Here is a 12,104-nt window from a genome sequence, read left to right as displayed (position 1 = left end):
ATACAAGATGCCAGTTGCGTCCTCAGACAATCACAGTGGGGGTCACTTCACTATTTTTCGGGTGGGCTTTCATTACAGAATTTCTGAACTGAAGTCAATATAAATCATATTTGTTAAGTCCAAACCAAGGGAAGGAGGAGGAGAGGGAAGTGGCGGGTAGGGATGAGAAACAGGTAGCAATTTCCACTGATAGCAATAGGTCCGTACTTACAAATTGGCAGTTCTCAGTTCCAAAGCCCTGGGTTTACACTGAAACCTCATAGATATATGGTTGGTGAGATTACCAAGCAGATTCTAGGAGCCTGATTTGATATCCCAAACCAAAACACGAAGGCCCACAGCAGCCTAGCAGACAAAGTAAATGAGTGAAGTGGGCCAAGAGCAAGACGATAAATGGCCACTGACCCTCATCCCCAGTGATGGGACTCTAGGGCATGGTGGGGACTGTGGAGAAGGAGAGCACATGGCCATCTGGGGGTTAGCAGATACACCACGGGAGTCAATTGTTGTCACCAAAAACCAGGTCCCTTGTTGCCAGATCTTCCTTTTTTTTCCCCAGAGCAGCTAGAAATGCAGATTTTCATGTGATTGATGTTTCCTGACTTTTAGACATTGACTACTAATCTCGATTTAAAAGACATTGCTGACCGAGACATGGGCCAAAGGAAAGCCCACCTATGGACAGTGGTCCCTGAGGTTGATGATTAGCATGCTTGTTCATATTCCCTTCTTCTCCAGATCTGACTATTGTTTTGCAATTTAGATCTCACTTGAAATTTAAGGCTTTTTTTCTCTAATTGTAATAGCTAAAGAAGCCTAAAGAAAGCTCAATTTACACTATAGATTCAGTGATTTCACTAGGTTTCTTTTTTTAAACTTAATGATTTCTATGAATGTAATTATGCTTAAAAGTTCTATCCAAAGTGTCAGAGTGCAATTGGTATATCTTTAAATAAAGTGATTATTCTTATCAAAATCTATTGAAAGTGATACCATGGAAAGCCATTAGAGAACATTCAAGTTCATCAATATAAATAGTCAAATTGGTAAACTTCATATCTAAGATTTTGATAGCATAAAATTGTTCAAATATTTTCACATTAAAAATAAAATTAAAAGACAAAGAACAAATGAGAGCCATTTCATTTAGCAAATAGAATAGACAAAGGGTTAATAGCCTTGTTTTTATTTTTTAATTTCTATTTTTTTAGTATTTTATTTTATTTTATTTTATTTTATTATGTTATGTTAATCACCATACATTACATCATTAGTTTTTGATGTAGTGTTCCATGATTCATTGTTTGCGTATAACACCCAGTGCTCCATGCAATACGTGCCCTCCTTGGTACCCATCACCGGACTAGCCCATCCCCCCATCCACCTCCTCTCTAAAAACCTCAGTTTGTTTCTCAGAGTCCATAGTCTCATGGTTCATCTCCCCCCCGATTTCCCCCCTTTCATTTCTCCCTTCCTACTATCTTCTTTTTTTTTTTTTTAACATATAATGTATTATTTGTTTCAGAGGTACAGGTCTGTGATTCAACAGTCTTATGCAATTCACAGTGCTCACCATAGCGCATACCCTTCCCAATGTCTGTCACCCAGCCACCCCATCCCTCCCACCCTCCACCACTCCAGCAACCCTCAGTTTGTTTCCTGAGATTAAGAATTCCTCATATCAGTGAGATCATATGATACATGTCTTTCTCTGATTGACTTATTTCGCTCAGCATAATACCCTCCAGTTCCATCCACGTTGTTGCAAATGGCAAGATTTCATTCCTTTTGATGGCTGCATAATATTCCAGTGTGTGTGTGTGTGTGTGTGTGTGTGTGTGTGTGTGTGTGTGTGTGTGTGTGTGTGTGTGTATACCACATCTTCTTTATCCATTCATCTGTCGATGGACATCTTGGCTCTTTCCACAGTTTGGCTATTGTGGACATTGCTGCTATAAACATCGGGGTGCACGTACCCCTTCGGATCCCTACATTTGTATCTTTGGGGTAAATACCCAGTAGTGCAATTGCTGGGTCGTAGGGCAGCTCTATTTTCAACTTTTTGAGGAGCCTCCATACTGTTTTCCAGAGTAATAGCCTTGTTTTTTAAAGAGTTCTTACAAATCAGTGAGGAAAAGTAACCCTGCTATAGATGGCTGAACAAATCAATGAACAGGCAATTCACAAAAGAGAAGGAATAACTAATTGAAGAACATATGGGGAGATGACTCAACCTCACTAGTAATTAAAGAAATGAAAATTGAAACAACAAATATTATCATTCCCAGTGCAGCCAAGAGTGCAATGAAACAGGTACTTCTATGCATTACTGATAGACAAAGTAGAAAGCCTTGTTGGTAAGCTGTTAGTTAATAGAAATCAAGAGTTCAGTTCTGTTAAGCAAATATTGGGCTCCTTCTCTGTACTAGGAATTGATGTATGCAGATGACAAGGGCCCACACTTACTCTCAATGAGTGAGCACAACCTGTGCGAGAGACATGCACAGATAACTCCATCATTAGGAGGCAAATGTCAAAGGCATCCAGAGCATGTAGCAAAGGCAGGAGTAAGACCATAGCCCAGCCTGGAGGGTTTGGAAGGATTATTTGAAGAAATAATACTGAGATGATTCTTTTTTTTTTTTTTTTGAAGGGTTCAATAAACATGTCTTTAATGAGGGATTGAATGATGAATAATTGTAACTAACACTTATAAGTGCATACTATGCTCCAGGCGCGTGTTGGCGCTTTCTCGTTGACATCTCACTAGAGTCCCAGTAGAGGTAGCTTATATTACCTCATTTAACATAAAAGTGAACCAAAACTTAGAAAGGTCAAGTTATTTGCTCAGGTTCACAGAGTTGGGAAATGGTCAAGCCTGTGTTTGAACCCATGTCTGTCTGATTCCAAAATCCATGCCCTCCACCATGATCCATCATCAGGAAACAAGATTAAATGGTCATAATCTGCTCCCTAATCAGCCTCGCCCATCATCTCTGCCTGGAAGCCTTGGTGGCATTACAAGATACCCTGGATTAATTCGTCTCAAATAACAGTGCTGACTCAGATCAAGATGAGCTTTCTCCACCACTTTGGCCACTATTCTTTGGACTCTTGGAAAGCTCATTTTTAGGCTGATCATAGAGCCAATGTTTGGCCCCAATCCCTTCAGATTCTTCCGTCTTTATCAATCTAGCCAGATGCCCCAGCATAGATCACAGCTGATCCCATCGATTGTGGTTTTAGAACATGGCTGCAAAAATCTTAAAAACTCCATTCATTGAGTGGTGGATCTATGTGCCCTCCCCCTTGAGTCGGAGTAGGTTTATTACTACATTGACCAGAACGCAGGAAGACATGCTGCCAAGTGATTTCTAAGACTGGATCATAAAAGGCCGCCTAGCTTCTCCTGTTTCACTAGAACATTCATTCTTGGAACCCCTGTGCCAGTATGTAAGCAGTCCAAACACCTGCAAGCCACCCTGCTGTGAGGGCGCCTGGTCTACACAGAGAGTTAAATGTGGACGTTCTGGTGAGCAGTTTCAGAATGAGACCCGTCTGTAAGTCACCCCAGCCCAGGGCCTAGACCAGCCTCTAGACTTGTTGAATCTTCCCATCTGAGGCTCCAGAGACTATGAGGCAGAGATAAGGCAGCCACACTATGCCCTGCACAACTTCCTTCCCCACAGAATGCAGAAGCATGGTATAATGGTGGTTGTTTTATCTTACCAAGTTTTGTTGCAACAGGTCACAGGAACACTGTCTTTGTAGGCTATCCCAGCTGTGTGGCAGAAGGCTAAGGACTCAGGAGTCACAGAGAACTGGGTTTGAATTCTAGGTGAGGCCATCTTCCAGACTAGGCAACTTATTTCTCTTCTTTGAGCTTTACTGGTCCCATTAGAAAAGTAGTAATAACTATAGTATTTCAGTCCAGGGGCTATTACAAGGGTTAAGTGAGATGATGCGTAGAGATCTTCATAGATGGTGCTTAGGACATAGCAGGCATTCATGATCCTGAGATGATTCTTAAAGGGTGATGAGAATTTGGCTGGATAAAGAAGGGCAATGTGAAGGGAGAAGAGAAGGGAAGGAGATCTCTGCAAAGGTAGAGCGTGGGCAAGAGTATAGTGTCTGCAAGAAGGTTGGAACTCCTGCAGCATTGAGTGTGATAGGAGGCTGCAGAGAGAGCCTCGCCCACCCGTGCTTTGGTAGCGTGAATTTCATCCCAGAAGCAGCCCAAGGCAGAGAGGCAAGAAAGAACACAATCAGATGTGTATTTTTTAAAATCCTACATAAAAGTCACTGTGGTTTATTTTTATAATTTAAAAAGTAACAGATGAAAACAAACAACCCAATTAAGAATTGGACAAAGGACTTGAATAGACATTTCTCCAAAGAAGATTTACAAATGGCCAATAAGTACAAGAAAAGATGCTCAACATCACTAGTCATTAGGGAAATGCAAATCAAAACCACAATGAGATACCAGTTTATACTGACTAGGATGGCTGTTATTTAAAGAAGAAAAGAAAATAACAAATATTGGTGAACATGTAGAGAAACTGGAAGTCCTCGTACAATGCTGGTGGGAATGTGGCCACTGCAGGAAACAATTAGGCAGTTCTACCAAAGGTTAAACCTAGAATTCCCATATGACCCAGCAATTCCCCCAAAGAACTAAAAGCAGGGATTCCAACAGATACTTGTACACCCATGTTCATGGTGACATTATTCACAATAGCCAAAAGGTAGAACAATCCAAATGTCCATCAGCTGATGAATGGATAAACAAAAAGTGGTCTATCCGTACAATAGAGTACTATTCAACCTTAACAAGGAATGAAATTCTGACACATACTACAACATATATGAACCTTGAAGAAATTATATTTAATGAAATAAGCCAATCACAAAAGGACACATGTATGATTCCACTTACATGAGGTACCTAGAGTAGTCAAGTTCATAGAGACAGAAAGAAGTTACCAAGGGCTGGGGGAAGGTGGTAACTGGGAGCTTCTGTTTGAGATGCTGAGAAAGTTCTTGGTTGGATGGTAATGATAGTGGCACAACATTGTGAGTATACTTAATGCCACCAAACTGTACATTTAAAAATGGTTAAAAGGGGTGGGGCGGCGCCCAGGGATTCCTGGGTGGCTCAGTTGGTTAAGCATCTGCCTTTGTCTCAGGTGGTAATCCCGGTGTCCTGGGATGGGGAGCCTGATTCTCCCTCTCCCTCTGCCCCTCCCCTTGTTCATACTGTCTCTCTCTTTCTCTAATAAATTAAAAAAAAATTTTAAATGGAGGGTGCCTAGGTTCAGTCAGTTGAATGTCCAACTCTTGGTTTCCACTCAGGTCACGATCTCAAGGTCGTGGGATCAAGCTCCACGTCAGGCTCTGCCCTCGGTGGGGAGTCTGCTGGGATTCTCTCTCTCCTTCTCCCTTTGCCTCTCGCCCTGCTCGTGCTCTCTCGCTTTCTTAAATAAATAAATAAATCTTTTAAAAAATGGTTAAAATGGTAAATTCTATGTTATGTATATTTTACTACAATAAAAATACCAAAAAACTAATAGGTGCTTTGGAAAATTCAAAAAAGTATAAAGAAAAATATTCTACCACCTGGGCTTACCCACTTAACCTTTTGGTGAATACCCTCAAGTATTTTCTTTTTTCATATACATACTCATATACTTATTATATTTTACTATATTGGGGTCACACTATCCTTGCTGTTTTGGCCATGTTTTCCGTCTAGTGATAGCCCATGAACATCCTCAGTATTTCTACAGCACAGAGGTTAAGGAGGTAAGCCCTGGAGACAGACCCCCCAGGTTTGTGTCCTGGTCCCGTTGCTTACTCAGCTGCCAGCTTGTTTCCTCCTCTGTACAAAGGACATGGATAACAAAAGTACCGAGCACGTAGGTTGTTAAGGGTTACATTGGTTCCTAAATATGTATAAGCATAGTGCCCGGCACTAAATAAAGAAAGCTATGGTTATTATTGCTAGTGGTAGTTAATAATCCTCACCTGTTCTACAAGACAGGCTTTTTTTTAGTGGCTTCCTGAAGTACTTTATCACATAGCTACACCATACATTACTTAACAAATCTCCTATGTCCAACATTTACCATTTCTGAATATTGGCCCACATAAATAATGCTAAGCGACTTTGCCAAGAAGTCTGGATATATAACTCTGTTTTTTAAAGCAGACCCATAGAAAGGCAATTGTGAACATGCATGATTTAAGATTTTTGATTTCTGTTGGTCGACTACCCCTCCAGAAAGACTGTGATATGCCAAGGAGCAAGAGAAAAACTTTATCTTTAACGGCCAAAAATTGGAAACAATCTGTCTAAAGAAAGAGTTTAAATGTGATGTCCACTTATTGGACTATCATACAAGTATTATAATAAATATATTTGCAAAGCCTACTTAAAAGCATAGAAAATGCCTATGATACAATGTTAAGTGAAAGAGCAAGGAAAAATTATATTTAATAGAATTATCAATTTTAAAAATCATGTGCATACAGAGGAACAAAAACACCAAGTAAAATAAAAAGTTTGTATAGTAAGACTCTAGATAAATTGTTTTCTCTTATTTTTTTTCTAAATTGCATTTAATGAACATACACAATGTTTATAATAAAAAAAGTAATTTCACTGGGAAAGTATGATTTGTCCCTATCTTTGAAGCTATTATTGAAATTTAGTTTCACATTGCAAGTAGATCTTTAAATAAGCCTCCATAGTATTGAAGCCCATATTTCAATTTTCTGGCTGAAAACTTTTCAGATACAAAGTCACATTCTTGACCTTATCTATATATTCAAAGACTGTGGTGCTTGGAGATCTTTACTGTATGGTACTGGAATCAGCAGCAAGATCAGCAGATGTTATTTCCCAAAGGAAATGAATCTAACAGGACTCTGGAAGATACAGCTGCTTCTCTGTCACCCAAACAGAGCCCAGCTGCTTTCGTGAGGGCTGTAATCCAGGGAAAGGCCCTAAATGTTCAGTCATCTGCATGGATCTCCCAGCCTCTGGGCCACTTAGTCTGCACCACGTTGAGCTGATAGGCAAGGTAATTGATCTCTCTGAGCCTCCGTTTCCTCATCTAAGAAGTGGATATAATGATCATATACCTACTTACCGGTTTGTTGTGAGATCAAGTGCAATAAATCTTACAAGATGTTAACTCAGTGCCTGGGACATGTTAGGCACCCATTAAATGTTAGCCATCATTATCCTTACCATCCTACATCTATATTTCACTCACTGTTTTTAAAGATAACAGTGAAGCCTAGGGAGATGTGATTTGTTGTAGTTTAATGGGAAGAGCCATGGATTTGGAGTCAGATGACCTGGATCATAATAGTGGTTGAAGCACTTACTCATTTAGTGGCCTAGGGCAAGACACTTAATCCTTAGAGTAGTGCTGTCCAAGAGAAATATAATAGCCAAAGATGTAATTTTGGGTTTTCTAGAAAACACATTACAAAAAGCATGATTTTACTAAAAATAGATATTTTCTTTAACCCAATATACCCAATATTATCCAACATGTAATCAATATAAAATTATTGATGAAGTATTGTATATTCTTTTCCTGTATTAAATCCAGTATGCATTTTATACTGACAGTACATTTCAACTTGGAAGCTACATATTCATCTGAAATATTTTATCTCTATCTCCTAAACTTCATAGTTGAAAAATCAGATTCACATACCCAAGTTGTTCAAACATATTTTTCCAATAACTGAATCAACTGTCAGTTTTCAAATGTGAATTAATCAAAATTAAATATAATGAAGAATTCAGTCCCTCAGCTGCATGAGCTACATTTTGAGTACCAGTGGTACCAGGCTTAGTTAGCAGCTGGCATATTAGACATAGGTACAATTGGAGATGACAGATTACTTCTCCTCCCAAAGTCACTCAGCTAATGGGAGGTGGCTCAGGGACCAGAATCCGGCCAATAGAATTTCCACATATAGACATTTGAAATTTGAACACTACTCCTCTTGAGCCTTTCCATTTTATTAACTGTGACTCACAGTAAGAAATGTACTTTATACAAAAACGTGTGTGTGTATGTGTGTTTATGTATATATGTGTGTGCATGTGTGTCTCTCTGTGCATGTGTGCATGTGTGTCTGTGTGTGTATGTGTGTCTGTATGTATGTGCATGTGTGTCTCTTTGTGTGTCTCTGTGTGTGTCTCTGTGTGCATGTGTGTCTGTGTGTATGTGTGTCTGTATGTGTGTGCATGTGTGTCTGTGTACGTGTCTGTCTGCGTATGTGTGTCTGTATGTATGTGCATGTGTGTCTCTGTGTGCATGTGTGTCTGTGTGCGTGTCTGTGTGCATATGTGTGTATGTGCATGTGTGTCTCTGCATGTGTGTCTGTGTGCGTATGTGTGTCTGTATGTATGTGCATGTGTGTCTGTGTGCGTATGTGTCTGTGCATGTGTGTGTCTGTATGTATGTGTCTGTGTGTCTGTGTGTGTCTCTGTGGGTATGTGTGCATTTGTGTGTATGTGTCTGTGTCTGTGTCTGTGTGTGTATGTATATCCATAACCATTGTTTCCCAAAGGAAAATTATAATGTGGATCTTTTAAAATTCCAGTCTCCTTTTTTTTCCTCCTGATTTCCTCCTCTTTCTCCTTCTCCTCCTCTTTATTTAATGCTGGTCATGACCCACTAAAGTGATTTCATGGCCCACTAATGGGTTATAAACCACAATTTGAGAAACACTGATCTTAAGAGTCTAAATTTCCAGGCACCTTAAAAATTGATTTGTTTTTTTTTAATTTTTTATTGTTATGTTAATCACCATACATTACATCACTAGTTTTGGATATAGTATTCCATGATTCATTGTTTGTGCATAACACCCAGTACTCCACGCAGAACGTGCCCTCTTTAATACCCATCACCAGGCTAACCCATCCCCCCACCCCTCCCCTTGATTTGTTTTGTGTTGTAAATAATAATCCTTCTATAGGCACCAGTCAGTTCAAGGGGAACAATGTTCTCCCCAATATAAATAAGAAGAATGACACTAGTCTAGATAAGATACAAGGAAACAGATGACTTACCTGCTTTTTCCTTTCTTGATCCATTCAGCAGATACTCGTTGCAGAAGCACTGTCCCTGTCACTGTGTTAGGCACTAACAGCTGGCCCGAGACAGCCAAGATCCCTGTTCACAGAGTCAGCTACATAGCTCCTGAAGCCCTTGCTACAGGGGCTTAGCCAAAGAAAGATCTTGGATGCCTTGTTTTATTTTTCCCGTAAGAAGACCAGAGACAAGCCATGGTGCAGATGTCCAGCAACCCAATTAGTGACTCAACTCCATTTCCATTCGACGTGCTCTTGCTTGTCATTTTATGGTCACGAGATCGCTGCCACCTGTCCAGGTCTTCTGTCTGTGTTCCAGGCAAGAAAAAGAAAGAAGCGTTGGGGGTGGGGGGATGTCTCAAAATTCTCCAGCACATAGGGTTGCCAGATAAGACACAGGATGTCCAGTTAAATGTTTCAGAGAAACAACATAAAGTATTCAGTCTCAGCATGACCCATGCGGTATTTGAGACATATTTGTACTGAAAACATTATTCACTATTTATTAATGCAATTCACGTTTAACAGGGTGTCTTGTATCTTTTTTTGCTAAGTCTGGCAACCCTCTGAGCACAGTTCTGCTTACAGTTCACTGGCCAGACTGTGTCACAAGGCCACTCCTATCTGTCAAGAAGGCTGGTGAAATCTAGTCATTTTTTAACTTCCAGTCTCAATAAAAGAGAAAGGCAAGTGAGAAGGAAGTTGGTCAGAGAGTTGAGTTGAGTGAGCCCACCTATGGCATCTGCTACAGGTCAGGTCCCCTCTGGACTTCCTTGAAGATCATAGTAGGAAATTTGGATTTGAATTCATGGTCGGTGGGAAGCTATTGGCAAGTTTCGAACAAGGGAGTGACTAACTCTATTTAAGAAGATGGCTTTGGCTATGTGTGCAGAATGGAAGGCGGAAGGTAAGCAAGAAGTGGGAAGACCAGTTGGAAGAAACCCAGCTTGTTCTAGAACCTTTAAGAACTCTGCCTAGCCATCCTGCCATGCCCCTCCTGCCTCAGACAGGCCCTTCGCTTTCCTACATGTGAGTTCCCTCTTCTGAAAAACGAAGATTTGGATGGGGTGTTCTCTTGGTGCTCCATGCAGCATGCCCAGAGTGGCATACAGGTGACATGGTGGCCTTCTCTTGCTTTTCGGCCACGTAGCTTGGTTGTCAATGTTGGCCCACGTTTTGTACTCCTTCAGCAGAGGAGTGTCTGAGAGCCATAGTACATGGAACATCAGAACTTAAGATCATGAAGCTAAGATCCTGTGAGACTCCCACAAGGAAATGGGTAAAAAATTGCTTTTTAAATTTTTAATTTAAAAAATAATCAATGAAATGCACAGAAAAAGTAATAAAATCTCTACCTCTTAGCAAAAATTTTAAAAAGTAACATGGACAATTTTTATACTCTGACATCTGGGACTTAAAGCAAATGTTGAATAATCTGATTCCAGAGCTAAGAACCAATGTGGATAAGGGAAAACCTGATTTCATGCTTCTCTCCCTCCAAAGTGGATTTTGTTACGACAAAGGCACTTTGGTCCCCTAACTGCCTCCCTTTCCTACCCCGCCTGCAGCAGATAATTTTCTCTCTCCTTCCTCCTGCTTCTCATTGAATTAAATCAATTGTTTAGTTTTCATTTGGCTTCTCCTTTCTCCCTCTCATCAGATCAAGTGCTTTTCTATTTTCCTTGAGGATTACCAAAATGAGCTCTTAGGGGAAAAAAGATTTCTCAGCACTTTAGCTTCTGTTCCTTCTATTTATTTGCTTTGCTTTTTATTATCCTTTTTGCTGACACCCCAGGACACACACGCAGTATGTAGAGATTACTGGCTTTTTCCCTTTCTCCTAAACGAAACCTGTTGGTTAAAAAAAAAAAAAATGTGTGTCCCCCAGAAAGATTTATTCCTTTTGAGAGGGACAGAGATCTAATAAGGGATCTGTATTAGCATGAACACATACACACAGATACACACCCTTATATAGCTATTTATATACATGCGCATGCAAATCTACACATACTTACTATACACACACACAAGCATGAATTCTTTCTGCCTTAATAAACTTGGACCTGAGAGGGAGTTTGCAGAACTCCGCCAAACACGCAAGTGTACTGCGACTTTAGGCTACAACTGAACTCATAGTGTTAAGATTAATAATACTGTCAAGGAAAATCAACTCCGCCTACCTCCCTTCCCTCCCTTAATGAGCACACTTGGTTTTTCTCATCATTTGATCTCAAAAACTGATACCATTTCTCTTCAGAGTGCTTTGCAATGATGGGGCAGTAAAGCAATACATTTAAGTGCTGGTGGTGGATCATCACAGCAGAGACGGTCAAAGTGCCCAGGGCTGGGTCCTACCACAGCCCAGCAGCCCTCTCTGGAGCCCAGCCATACCCCTTCCCCCTACTGGATTGAGTGTCCTCCCCTGCAAGGCGAAAGGTGGTGCTTGATGACCCTCAAGAGCTCTAGGTCTTTGAAGTTCTGAATTCCTAAGTTAACCCACCATTAGGCCAAGCACCCCAGTGGGGATAATCCCACCTACTCCTTCCTCTAAATTTCAGAATTCTGCGCTAAAACCTAAAACCTGAGTTGAGGGTAGAGTAGCAGAATTTGAATTTGAAAAATAAACAATAAGGGAACTCTTAATGTAGTACCAGTGTGCTTTGGTCACTTTGTAAGATTACATGAGCAGAGGAGACCTTCACATACTGCCCAGCCACTGGGAACCACCATAGGCCCCCACAAATGATTTCCAAAGGAGAACTTATCTGTCTGAGTCCCACCAGCCCACGCCGTGGTCTTTGACCTCTGCGCATAATTAGATGATAGGCTTGAGACCATCTACTTGACCCAATCCTCAGAGTTGTCAGGGTACAAAGAAAGGAGAGTGAGGTCTGGGGCAACAGGGTGTCTCACCGAAAACGGCATGGACAGGTGGGGACTGGAGCTTCCATTGGAAAGGGAGCCTGAGAACCTTGTT

The 12,104-nt window shown here is 40.7% G+C and overlaps 1 protein-coding gene across 2 annotated transcripts in view; it reads left to right on the top strand.

The window, feature by feature from the left end:
- ALK (ALK receptor tyrosine kinase) overlaps positions 1 to 12,104 on the top strand; it is a 690,188-nt gene that overhangs the window by 353,622 nt on the left and 324,462 nt on the right. The gene's annotated exons all lie outside the window — the stretch shown is intronic.

Source organism: Eumetopias jubatus, unplaced genomic scaffold (genome assembly GCF_037043125.1).
Source record: "Eumetopias jubatus isolate StellerSeaLion01/CBP00866 unplaced genomic scaffold, mEumJub1_p1.0 scaffold_9, whole genome shotgun sequence".
Classification (NCBI taxonomy): domain Eukaryota; kingdom Metazoa; phylum Chordata; class Mammalia; order Carnivora; family Otariidae; genus Eumetopias; species Eumetopias jubatus.
This window is presented reverse-complemented; position numbering and strand designations above follow the sequence as displayed.